Raw genomic sequence first — 13,215 nt, 5'->3', positions numbered from 1 at the left:
CAGGTAAGTCCAAGCCTCTTCTGCTCTCTGGGGTTCTTCTGTATCAACCTAGAAGGTTTGAAATGCCTGTATGTTCTTGGAGGGGATTATGACCCCTAGTAGGCCAGCTAACCCTGACCCCTCTCCTCCAGCTCCACGGCCCTCTTGTTTAAGAGGTGTGGAAGTGTGGTATTCATCTGCCCGAAAAGGGGCTTTGAAACGAGCTCCACGGGGTTGCGGAATACGTAAGCTTGCAGCGTGTCTGTCTAATATGCAAGGAACGCTTTTTCCTTTGCGTGCGTTGTAGGGTTTTTAAGTATTCACTGACTTGGGCGTGTCTGGTTTTCTGTCTTTTATTAGAATGGAAAGCCTTCTGAACAGAAGCTGGCTAAGCTCCTTCCCACGCTCAGCGGTAACAAACCGTGTTGCCGCCGAACTCTGTAAACTGAAAGCGTTGCCGCTGAACTCTGTAAGCGGACTGTGCTGCCGCCGAACTCTGTAAGCTGAAAGTGTTGCTGCCGAACTCTGTAAGCTGAAAGTGTTGCTGCCGAACTCTGTAAGCGGACAGCGTTGCTGTTGAACTCTGTAAGCGGACTGTGTTGCCGCCAAACTCTGTAAACAGACTGTGTCGCCGCTGAACTCTGTAAACAGACTGTGTCGCCGCTGAACTCTGTAAACAGACTGTGTCGCCGCTGAACTCTGTAAACAGACTGTGTCGCCGCTGAACTGTGTAAACAGACTGTGTTGCCGTTGTACTCTGTAAAGTGAAAGTGTTGCCGTTGTACTCTGTAAAGTGAAAGTGTTGCCGCTGAACTCTGTAAAGTGAAAGTGTTGCCGCTGAACTCTGTAAACGGTCTGTGTTGCTGCTGAAACCTGTAAACTCATGGTGTTGCTGTTGAACCCTGTGAACTGACAGTGTTGCCGCTGAACCTTGTAAACTGACAGTGCTGGTCCTAAACCCTGTGTCCCTTAGGGACGTAATGAATTGTAGGATGGCTTGTGTGGAGGCAGGGGCGGTTCCTGCTATGGTTGACACCGTGTTGATGCTTTGAGCGTGCGAGTGAGAGCGGGCACGACTGAGAAGTAGAAAATAGCTACGAAGCGAGCGGGAGTCCCGATCTGTGGTTCCACGTCTTCGCGAGGAGCGTGGCCAGAGATGGACAAAGCGAAAGTTGTCAACGGGCGTGTGGCTAGTAATTGTATGTGTAGGACCGGTCAGTAAAGAGAGACAATTTTCTTTCCCTAGAAGGATGGTGGCTCCGTCAAGCCTGGCTACTTTAGACCGGGCTCGGTGGGGCTTGGTGGTGCCAAGCTCTGCCAAGGTTGGCTCTTTGCTCAGCTTTTTTGATGTCCTTGGGTTCCCCTCCAGGTAAGTCCATGCCTCTGCTGCTCTCTGGGGTTCTTCTGTATCAACCTGGAATGTTTGAAATGCCTGCATGGTCTTGGAGGGGATTAAGACCCCTAGGAGGCCAGCTCACCCTGACCCCTCTCCTCCAACTCCCTAGCTCTCTTGTTTAACGAGGTGTAGAAGTGTGGTATTCATGTGTCTGAAAAGAGGCTTTGAAATGAGCTACATGGGGTTCTGGAATACGTAAGCTTACAGCGCGTCCGTGTCATACACAAGGAGTGCTTTTTCCTTTGCGTGTGTTGTAGGGTTATTAAATATTTACTGATTTGGGCGTGTCTGTTTTTCTTTCTTTTATTAGACTGGAAAGCCTTCTGAACAGAAGCTGTCTGAGCTCCTTCCCATGCACAGCGGTAACAAACTGTGTTGCTGCCGAACGCTGTAAACTCACTGTGGGGCTGCCGAACGCTGTAAGCTAACAAACTGTGGGGCTGCCGAACTCTGTGTCCCTTAGGGATGTAATGAATTGTAGGATGGCTTGTGTGGAGGCAGGGGAGGTTCCTCCTATGTTAGACACCCTGTTGATGTTTGAGCGTGTGGGTGAGAGCAGGCACGGCAGGGACGTAGAAAGTAGCTACGAAGCGAGCGGGAGTCCCGATCTGCAGTTCCACGTCTTCGCGAGGAGCGTGGCCAGAGACGGACGAAGCGAAAGTTGTGAATGGGTGTGTGGCTAGTAATTGTATGTGTAGGACTGGTCAGTAAAGAGAGAGCATTTTCTTTCCCTAGACAGATGTCGGCTCCGTCAAGCCCAGCTACTTTAGACTGGGCTCGGCCGGGCTCAGTTCCCCTCGGCGGCTCCGTTGAGGTTGGCTCTCTGCTCGGCTTTTTGGATGTCCTTGGGTTCCCCTCCAGGTAAGTCCAAGCCTCTTCTGCTCTCTGGGGTTCTTCTGTATCAACCTAGAAGGTTTGAAATGCCTGTATGTTCTTGGAGGGGATTATGACCCCTAGTAGGCCAGCTAACCCTGACCCCTCTCCTCCAGCTCCACGGCCCTCTTGTTTAAGAGGTGTGGAAGTGTGGTATTCATCTGCCCGAAAAGGGGCTTTGAAACGAGCTCCACGGGGTTGCGGAATACGTAAGCTTGCAGCGTGTCTGTCTAATATGCAAGGAACGCTTTTTCCTTTGCGTGCGTTGTAGGGGTTTTAAGTATTCTCTGACTTGGGCGTGTCTGGTTTTCTGTCTTTTATTAGAATGGAAAGCCTTCTGAACAGAAGCTGGCTAAGCTCCTTCCCACGCTCAGCGGTAACAAACCGTGTTGCCGCCGAACTCTGTAAACTGAAAGCGTTGCCGCTGAACTCTGTAAGCGGACTGTGCTGCCGCCGAACTCTGTAAGCTGAAAGTGTTGCTGCCGAACTCTGTAAGCTGAAAGTGTTGCTGCCGAACTCTGTAAGCGGACAGCGTTGCTGTTGAACTCTGTAAGCGGACTGTGTTGCCGCCAAACTCTGTAAGTGGACTGTGTGGCAGTTGAACTCTGTAAACAGACTGTGTCGCCGCTGAACTCTGTAAACAGACTGTGTCGCCGCTGAACTGTGTAAACAGACTGTGTTGCCGTTGTACTCTGTAAAGTGAAAGTGTTGCCGTTGTACTCTGTAAAGTGAAAGTGTTGCCGCTGAACTCTGTAAAGTGAAAGTGTTGCCGCTGAACTCTGTAAACGGTCTGTGTTGCTGCTGAAACCTGTAAACTCATGGTGTTGCTGTTGAACCCTGTGAACTGACAGTGTTGCCGCTGAACCTTGTAAACTGACAGTGTTGGTCCTAAACCCTGTGTCCCTTAGGGACGTAATGAATTGTAGGATGGCTTGTGTGGAGGCAGGGGCGGTTCCTGCTATGGTTGACACCGTGTTGATGCTTTGAGCGTGCGAGTGAGAGCGGGCACGACTGAGACGTAGAAAATAGCTACGAAGCGAGCGGGAGTCCCGATCTGTGGTTCCACGTCTTCGCGAGGAGCGTGGCCAGAGATGGACGAAGCGAAAGTTGTCAACGGGCGTGTGGCTAGTAATTGTATGTGTAGGACCGGTCAGTAAAGAGAGACAATTTTCTTTCCCTAGAAGGATGGTGGCTCCGTCAAGCCTGGCTACTTTAGACCGGGCTCGGTGGGGCTTGGTGGTGCCAAGCTCTGCCAAGGTTGGCTCTTTGCTCAGCTTTTTTGATGTCCTTGGGTTCCCCTCCAGGTAAGTCCATGCCTCTGCTGCTCTCTGGGGTTCTTCTGTATCAACCTGGAATGTTTGAAATGCCTGCATGGTCTTGGAGGGGATTAAGACCCCTAGGAGGCCAGGTCACCCTGACCCCTCTCCTCCAACTCTCTAGCTCTCTTGTTTAACGAGGTGTAGAAGTGTGGTATTCATGTGTCTGAAAAGAGGCTTTGAAATGAGCTACACGGGGTTCTGGAATACGTAAGCTTACAGCGTGTCCGTGTCATACACAAGGAGTGCTTTTTCCTTTGCGTGTGTTGTAGGGTTATTAAATATTTACTGATTTGGGCGTGTCTGTTTTTCTTTCTTTTATTAGACTGGAAAGCCTTCCGAACAGAAGCTGTCTGAGCTCCTTCCCATGCACAGCGGTAACAAACTGTGTTGCTGCCGAACGCTGTAAACTCACTGTGGGGCTGCCAAACGCTGTAAGCTAACAAACTGTGGGGCTGCCGAACTCTGTGTCCCTTAGGGATGTAATGAATTGTAGGATGGCTTGTGTGGAGGCAGGGGAGGTTCCTCCTATGTTAGACACCCTGTTGATGTTTGAGCGTGTGGGTGAGAGCAGGCACGGCAGAGACGTAGAAAGTAGCTACGAAGCGAGCGGGAGTCCCGATCTGCGGTTCCACGTCTTTGCGAGGAGCGTGGCCAGAGACGGACGAAGCGAAAGTTGTGAATGGGTGTGTGGCTAGTAATTGTATGCGTAGGACTGGTCAGTAAAGAGAGAGCATTTTCTTTCCCTAGACAGATGTCGGCTCCGTCAAGCCCGGCTACTTTAGACTGGGCTCGGCCGGGCTCAGTTCCCCTCGGCGGCTCCGTTGAGGTCGGCTCTCTGCTCGGCTTTTTGGATGTCCTTGGGTTCCCCTCCAGGTAAGTCCAAGCCTCTTCTGCTCTCTGGGGTTCTTCTGTATCAACCTAGAAGGTTTGAAATGCCTGTATGTTCTTGGAGGGGATTATGACCTCTAGTAGGCCAGCTAACCCTGACCCCTCTCCTCCAACTCCAAGGCCCTCTTGTTTAAGAGGTGTGGAAGTGTGGTATTCATCTGCCCGAAAAGGGGCTTTGAAACGAGCTCCACGGGGTTGCGGAATACGTAAGCTTGCAGCATGTCTGTCTAATATGCAAGGAACGCTTTTTCCTTTGCATGCGTTGTAGGGTTTTTAAGTATTCACTGACTTGGGCGTGTCTGGTTTTCTGTCTTTTATTAGAATGGAAAGCCATCTGAACAAAAGCTGGCTAAGCTCCTTCCCACGCTCAGCGGTAACAAACCGTGTTGCCGCCGAACTCTGTAAACTGAAAGCGTTGCCGCCGAACTCTGTAAGTCTACTGTGTTGCCGCCGAACTCTGTAAACTGAAAGCGTTGCCGCTGAACTCTGTAAGCGGACTGTGCTTCCGCCGAACTCTGTAAGTCTACTGTGTTGCCGCTGAACTCTGTAAGCTGAAAGTGTTGCTGCCGAACTCTGTGAGCGGACAGTGTTGCTGTTGAACTCTGTAAGTGGACTGTGTGGCGGTTGAACTCTGTAAACTGACAGTGTCGCCGCTGAACTCTGTAAACTGACAGTGTCGCCGCTGAACTCTGTAAACTGACAGTGGCGCCGCTGAACTCTGTAAACTGACAGTGTCGCCGCTGAACTCTGTAAACTGACAGTGTCGCCGCTGAACTCTGTAAACTGACAGTGTCGCCGCTGAACTCTGTAAACTGACAGTGTCGCCGCTGAACTCTGTAAACTGACAGTGTCGCCGCTGAACTCTGTAAACAGACTGTGTTGCCGTTGTACTCTGTAAAGTGAAAGTGTTGCCGCTGAACTCTGTAAACGGTCTGTGTTGCTGCTGAAACCTGTAAACTCATGGTGTTGCTGTTGAACCCTGTGAACTGACAATGTTGCCACTGAACCTTGTAAACTGACTGTGTTGGTCCTAAAGCCTGTGTCCCTTAGGGACGTAATGAATTGTAGGAAGGCTTGTGTGGAGGCAGGGGAGGTTCCTCCTATGTTTGACACCGTGTTGATGCTTTGAGCGTGCGAGTGAGAGCGGGCACGACTGAGACGTAGAAAATAGCTGCGAAGCGACCGGGAGTCCCGATCTGCGGTTCCACGTCTTCGCAAGGAGCGTGGCCAGAGACGGACGAAGCGAAAGGTGTCAATGGGAGCACGGCCAGTCACGGAATCTGCAGCATTAGTCGTTGTTGCACTTCATTGTGGTTTGGTGTAGGATGCGTATATGGTTTCTAGTACTAATAAACTAAGAAACAAAAGCAGGGCAAGGAAGTAGCAACATCCTTCTGAAAACAAATGAAGGAAGGTCCCCTGCCTAAGGGAAGAACATGGCATATTTCTAAACTGTGTGTTGTAGTATGTGCAATTTGTTTTTACATGCTAGAAGCCTTTGCAGGTAAGTGAGGAGAAGGACAGGGGTGCTAGCTAAAGCTTTCTAAATGCCCAGTAATAGCATTTGTGAGTATGGAGGTAGGGAGGAGAGATTATTCAGGCGGAGATTAGGGGAAGGGGCGGATGGGCAAAGGGGCGGATGGGCAACTTAGGGTCCGGGTGAGGATTGCGTTTGGGGTCGGGGTTAACGATAGTGTGGTGGTCAGGGGGTTTAGGGTTTGCGTCGTGGACAGCACCAGGGTGAGGGTGCAGGGGCCGGCAGACGTAGGGTTAGGGGGTTGGGGTTAGGGGGTTAGGGTTAGGGGTGGTGGCAAAGGGGGTGGCAAAGAGACTTCCCTTGTTTCCAGTGTGGAAAACCCCTTGTTTGTCCCCTGACCCCAGAAGCTTCTCACAGGGGCTGTGTTCCTCACTAACAGCAAGGCTGCGCTCGGCCCCTGGGGATGCTGCAACCGTAGCAGAGAAGCTGTGTTCCTGGCAGTTCTCTCTCCACCTGGATCAGGATGAAGGTGCAGGCCATTGCTCTGCAGCTAGGCACTGCTGAGAGCTGCAGCTGGTACCCAGATCAAAGACAGCTTTGTCTCTAAGGCCAGTGCTGCCGTGCCGCGGCGTGTGCCGCCCCGGGGGAGCTAATTTCTGCAGCCTAACTGCGCTGAATGCTCGAAAATTCTTAGGGGAAGAGCGGAGAGCGGAGAGCTTGACTCGAGCGTCGCTATGGATCCAGCGCCTACGCCCTAGCCCGGCTCTGCTCGCGCCAGGGGGGCAGCGTCCCGGTGGTCGCTATGGATACGGCGCCTGCGCCCTAGCCCGGCTCTGCTCGCGCCAGAGGTGCAGCGTCCCGGTCGTCGCTATGGATACGGCGCCTGCGCCGCAGCGGGTCCGGTCCCGTGCACGCGCCCTCCTCGCGGGCTGCGCCCCGCTTTTCTGGCCGGGGGGGCGAGCGCCGTGCAGAGCAGCTTTGGAGCCGGACCGGTCGCGGAGAGCCCTGATTCGGCGCATGATGCCGTTCTGTGCCCCAGGGTGCCTGCGAACCGCCGTCCTTTGGCGGGGCAAGGGGTCCTGGCGCATTCAGGGAGCTTGCAGTGCGGTTTCCGGTGTCGCTGCCGGCCCGGGACTCCCAGGTGTGTTCCTTCCGGCGTCTGAAGGTGGTCTGGGGCCATCGGCAGGGCTTTTGGGGGTGACGGAGGAGGTCTGGGGGCACCTAAAAGGGTCTGGGGATATGTAAAGTTCTGGTGGGGCCATCTGAAAGGATCAAGGGTCGTGGAGAGGCAGCTGGGCACCTCCGACGGACCCTTTGGGAGGTCTCTGCAGGCTCCCGTGGGAGCTGGGGGTGTCTCGGGGTGGGTTTGGGTTTGGGTTTGTGCTGCAAACAGCGTTGATAATGCAGGGACGTTTTAATTCCCACTGAGCGCATTGCATATTCAGCAAGGATTTTCTAATTTAGCAAGGCTATGTCACATGCTCAGCCAGAAGACTGGAGGGCAGGTTGGCCGGTGGACTACTCTCCAGGACTGGATTGACCTCACTCAGCTGATGGTGAGCAATAGCCTTAATTTCCATTCCTTATTCTCCTTAGGACTTCTGCTATTGTTATTATTGCTCTTATTATTGGTATTACTATTATTCCTACCCCTGAGTTTTCTCACTTTCCCCCTTCCAGTTGTCTTCCCCCCACATCCTGCTGTGTGATGCTTGTTTGCTAGCTGGCGAGTGCCCTCAGGGCTGTGCCGGCCACAGAGCCTGCTTGTGTCATCTGCCTTAGGCACACTCATGTGAATCCAGCATTCAGAGAGGCGCTGCCTGTTGGAAAGATAAAGGTGAGCCAATTCAGTCCTAGCAATGTGATGTCTGCAGGTAGCCAGCAGCTTGGCATGTTCTCCTGAGCTCAGAGCCAGACAGCAGGATGTCTCATCTAGGCTCAGAAACTCAGGTGCTAAGAGTGACCTGTGGTAAAAGCTGTGAACAATTGAATTGACATGTCAGTAGGGTTTGGACACAGGGTCGTGGAAGTCTCAGTGGGACAGACGCTCCAGTTTCGGAAGCCTGTATTTCATGTTGCAAGGAGGTTGTTCTACAGCTGAACACAGCTGTGTGTGTACAGCCGTGAAGTGCAAACCAAATGATTTCCCGAGCTCATCTGAATCCCAGAGCTCATGAAATTCAGGCCTGCCTTCCTGTAGTGTTGGATCTCTCAAGGGGAAAAGTGAAGAGGAGGAGAACTCTTTAGCTTTCTCTCTCTTTTCTTTCCCTCGATACACTTTGTCTTGCTTGGCTTTGAATCACAACTGTGACGTTCGGTTAGGTGGTGAATGTGTACTAGGTGGTACGACACCAAAAGAAGGAAAAAAGAACAGGAATAATTTGCGTTATAGATGACTCCAGGTAAAAGTTTTTGGTAACAGTTTTATTGGCACTAAAAGATCATAAAAAGGGAATAAAGTGCAATAAAAGGCAAGCAAAGCAGCGCGCTGGGCTTGAGAGGGGACAAAACTCCACCTCCACAGCAGCCTTACAATAGTTTTCTTCATCTTCTATAGTTACATCATCTACATAAGCAAACTTATGCTAAACAGAAGGCAGGCATGTGATAATGAGTCTTAGAGTAGGCGGTCAAATCCCTTCTCCCCACATTCGGGTGGTAAGGGTCAATGTATCCATTTTCTCACGTGCACAATTTTGCAGGCTTCTTATCTGAAGAAAACAAATTCCTAGGTCTGAATGTTTATCTTTAAGATAAGCTCCGCCTCAGCCGTGATGTGTCCAACTAACCAGACAGTATCCTTGCAAGTCTGCAAGATATGTTTCTTTCCCTTTGCTCTCAAAACAGGCCTCACAAGATCCTGACCCTTAATCCCAGGGCACTCTAAGTCTTATAATTTTAAACATAGATCACCAGTATATTCATCACAATTTGTCATAAAAACCCCACAATTCCAGTAGGATTTCAAGTTCCTGCTTGATAATATAAAGTAGTCTGTGCTTTGTTGGTTGTTTTAGTTTCCTTGCTGTGCTGCAAAGATTTTGATAGGAATTTCTAGGTATTAACTACAGCCAGGGCAATCCTTCAAGTGCCCTAGGAATGCAGTGAAAACCTTTTGAGAATTGTTCCTGCTCTGTTACTCCTCAAGCTATGAGCAGACACACAGACAGTTGTTAACAGACTTTCTTTGATCATTCCAGGTCTGGTGTGCTGGGACTGGCAGGATTTTCCTGAGCTGTCCACGTACGGTTTCTGTTGACACTCTTCAGCTCGTACATCCGGTTTGCTGACAGAGGGTGTGGGGTTTGTGGGGCCCGGCAGCGAGAGTTTTCCAAAGAGGAGCTCTTAAGGGCAGCTCCAAGGTTAGGTTTGGATTCTCCTGGAGTCGCACACAGAACGAGTCTCACGATTCCAGTGGTCTAATTTTATAGCTGCATTTTCTTCTCTCTGCCTAGGTGAGAGAATGACCTCACTAAAGAAGAGAGATAGCCTGAGCTCTACAGGAACCTTGAACCCAAGCAGCCAGTGCCTTCTGTGAGTACAAGCTGTTCTTGTTCAACGTGGAACTAGTTGAGAGCTGAAGCCAGACCACACCTTAATTCCCGCAGCTTCCTCTTCTGCAGATTAAACAGTCCCAGTTCCTTCAGCCACTCCTCATAAGACTTGTTATCCAGACCCTTCACCAGCTTTGTGGCCCTTCTCTGGGGACACTCTCTCACCTCTGTGTGCTGGGGAACACCACTTCTGCCGGGCCAGCCACCAGCTGGGTTTAACTCTGTTCCCCACCGCTCTTGGGGCCCAGCCATCCATCCTGTTCTGCTGTCCAGCAGTCCCTTTGAAAAAAAATCCATCTGAAAAAAGAAGTAGCAGAGAAGGAAAGTTGAAGCTGCAAAGATTGCAGTCCCCTCAGTTGTTGAGGATTGTTTTGAGCAAGAGGGGCCTTGGGTCCCAGGAACGCCTGTGCAATTCAGGCCTTGAAGAATTCTCTGTGATAATATAGTGGCGGAGTAAGAGATGTGAGAAAGTGCTGATTGCTTGGTATGCTGAAGTCCAGCTGCCTCTGAGATGGGAGGCAAGCAAGATAAGGAGGAGGCGAGATCTGGGGAAGAGAGCAATTAGACCTGATAGAAGAATTCCACCGAGTTGTGAAAACAATGATGTAACCTTTTAGAGAGCAACCAATAGTATGTTGCCAAGTGGGCATAATTATAGCAGACTGTATATAAGATGTGTCTGATGCTCAATAAAGTTGGATTCCGCTGATCAAATTGGTCGAATAAGCGGCCCCTTCTTGCGGCACTCAGTTCTTGTGGTACTCTCTGTGAGATCCTAAGCCACCTGAACTGAGCCGGTCAGGCAGCCAAGCTAGTGCAGCAGTGTCTTCTGGAGAGTTGATAGGAGCCAGTTCTGTGGGGTTTGTTGAAGTGAGTGGCCAGTCGTTCTACATGAACAGTTGTCTTAGTGCTAGCAAGTAGGAGGCTCTGAAGTGTGGTACTTTGAGAGCTCCATTCATACTTGCCCTTCAGGAGGAGCCAGCTCTTTCATTGAAGCCAGTGCTTTCACGCCAAAAGAAGGGAACTCTTCTTAGTCCACAGAGCACATGGGCAGGGGAAAATGTCTGTAGCTGGTGAGATGGCCTGTGCTACAGTCCATCTTCTTCATCTCCTCCTTACTCCTTCAAGTCTCATTCCCCATTTTCTTTTCAGAGAAACTTGCTAGGGAAAGCGTTCAAGTCCTGCCTTACAGCGACCAGCAGGAAATCTTTTCCACCCCATGATGGGATTGGGATGAAGGTCCCCTGGTCACAGAGGGACATTAGGTTAGTGATGCAACACCTGCTTTTCACACATCTTTTCTGTTAGGCACGAGCACCTGAATGTCCTCTGCGGTCCGTGCGGTGGCCTTCAAGGTGATCTACTCTTATACCCTTCTGTGGCACTCGGGTCAGAAGAGCAGGCTGGCTGTTGCCAAGAGCCTCCTGTCCCCGAGACTGCTTTTTGCTGTCTGAGCAGGTGACTCCATCTATTGGGGAAATGGCATTTCTCCCCATTCTGGTGTCACTGGTGGCTGTTGAGGATTAGATCAAAGGCCCGAGCCTTTAGGGCAGGACTGGTGGCAAATGTTGGACAGTGGCTAGGTGCTCATCTGCCAGAGCTCTCTGCCCTGGGATGGATCCCATCTGGTGCCATAGACTTCTGAGGGTCCCAGTGGTATCTCAGTCCCTCCCAGTTCTTTCCCAGTCCTTCTCAGTCACCCCTAGTCCTTCCAATTTCCATCCCAGTTCCTCCCGTTTCCTTCCCATTCCCTCCCATTCCCTTTGGAATTCCTCACAGTCCCTCCCGGTCCTTCCCAATCTCCTTCCAGTCCCTTCCAAGTCTCTCCCAGTCCCTTCTCAGTCCTGTCCCCATCCCCATTCCCATTCCTCCCAATCCTCTCCCAGTCTCCTCCCAGTCCCATCCCCGTCACTCACAGTCCCCTCCCAGTCTCTCCTAGTCCTTTCCCAGTTCCTCTCAATCCCTCCCAGTCTCCTTCTCATCTTGCAGCGTGGCAGATTTCCCGGAGTGGGAAAGCAGAGCCGCGCTCCCTTTGGTCGGTACAGTTTAGGTGGGAAGTGCTTCCACTGGCTCCATTGGTCCAGATCGCCCCAGTTTGGGCTCTGTTTACTTTGGGGCCATTTGGGCCCATTTAGGATCCTCTTTGGGACTTTTTCCCCAGTTGTTCCCAGTCCCTTCCAGTTCCCTCGGAGCTCTCTCACAGTTCTCCCCAGTGCCTCCCACTTGAGCCTCCACTACCTCTCAGTCTCTACCAGTTTCCTCCCAGTTTTCTTTCAGTCTCTGACAGTTTCCTCCTCCTTCCCTCCCAGATTCCACCTCGTGCCCTCCCAGTCCCTCCCAGTTTCTTCCCAGTCGCTTCCAGTTCTCTCCCAGTCCTTTGGTGGGAGGAAACTGTTGGGACCGGGAGGGCACCGGGAGGAGGCCATTACTGTGTAGTTTGGTAATACTGACGGCTGCAGCTGGTGCTGAGCTAAACAGAATGATCACAGAAGGCTTTTTCTCTGAAGCCAGAGCTGCCTGCTGGGGGAACGAACGTTTTTCTGACAGCTCTTGGAGGAACATTTCTGTAGAGGTGTTCCCCAGGGCTCCTCAGGTGCTCAGAACTCAACATGTTGCCTTGGCGGGGAATAAAACCCATGGAAAGCTGAGCGTGAGGTGACAACGCAGGCACCGCCCCCCCCAGCGTGGCAGCGCCGCCCTCAACAACATGGCGCCGGATGCTTTAAAACGGCTCAGTGCAGGGTTGTGGCTGGTAGAGGTCGGAGCTCCTCCTCTGTGTCCCAGGTCAGTGCTAGTCTCTGCTGCTTTGTGGGGTTTCTCTATAGCAGCCGCTGGAGCTGCGCGGGGCTTTGGGGGTGGCTGCCAGCGGGGCAGCGCGGGGCTTTGGGGAGGTGGCGGCCGGCGGGGGGTGTCCGGGTTCGGCTGGCGGGGCTCTGTGGGGGTGGCGGCTGCTGCCTCAACTGTACCCAGAGATACCTGGAACTCTGGGCTGCAGCTGGTGCCCAGATCAAAGACAGCTTTGTCTCTAAGGCCAGTGCTTCTCTGCAGAGGAACCAAGATTTCTCTGCAGGTGTTGCCCAGGGTTCCTCATCTGCTCAGAATGCCCAGCTCCAGTGCCAGGCTGATGTCACCTCATAGCCGTCACTCTGTCGGTGTTTGCCTAGGAGTGCCAGAAATCTTCCTGGAACTATTGGAGAAAAGGAAGCTTTGTCTGTCTCTGTTTGTGGTTGTGGTGGGTTAACACCTTTTTCTGAAAACAAAAGAAGAAAGCAGGGTGGAGGGCTTGCGGGTACTTTACACTCCCTGAAGGGCGTCTCCCCCCTAGGAAAGCTGAGTCTGTTCCACTTCCCCCTCCCTGCCCAGCAAGGGTATAAAAAAGCAGGACCTCATAGCTGTTGGATCTCCTTTTTGGCTCCTGCCTCTGCTGGATGAGAGCTACTGCAGCTGCTCTCCTGATCCTCAGCCACGTGGCCGGACCTGATCCTTCTCCCTGCTGCCTCTGCGCCTCCTCAGAGACAGACTGGTTTTGTATTATTCTTTTTCTATCCCCCTCCCATCCATTTTTGTTCCTTGCCCTTGTGAACCCTTTTTTCCCTGTTATTGCTATATATATATATATAAGGAAAAAAAAATTACTTGCCTCTCTACTTCCAAGCTGACTCCAGATTGTTGCTTAGTGGGTTTGCTCCTTACCTTTTTTTTTTCCCTCCTCTCCCTGTTTGGAGGGAG

General features: G+C 51.7%; 1 long non-coding RNA gene across 1 annotated transcript; it reads left to right on the top strand.

The window, feature by feature from the left end:
• Positions 1 to 7,309: 7,309 nt before the first annotated feature.
• On the top strand, positions 7,310 to 10,358 carry LOC137459272 (uncharacterized). Its single transcript, XR_010992203.1, has 4 exons — positions 7,310 to 7,488; positions 7,613 to 7,769; positions 9,133 to 9,294; positions 9,388 to 10,358. It is a non-coding gene; the product is annotated as an uncharacterized lncRNA (long non-coding RNA).
• The last annotated feature ends 2,857 nt before the right edge of the window (positions 10,359 to 13,215 follow it).

Source organism: Melanerpes formicivorus, unplaced genomic scaffold (assembly GCF_026170545.1).
Source record: "Melanerpes formicivorus ecotype bairdi unplaced genomic scaffold, bMelFor1.0.p_v2 SCAF_339, whole genome shotgun sequence".
NCBI lineage: Eukaryota > Metazoa > Chordata > Aves > Piciformes > Picidae > Melanerpes > Melanerpes formicivorus.
Note: the sequence above shows the minus strand (reverse complement) of the source record. Positions and strands in the feature narration are given on the sequence as shown.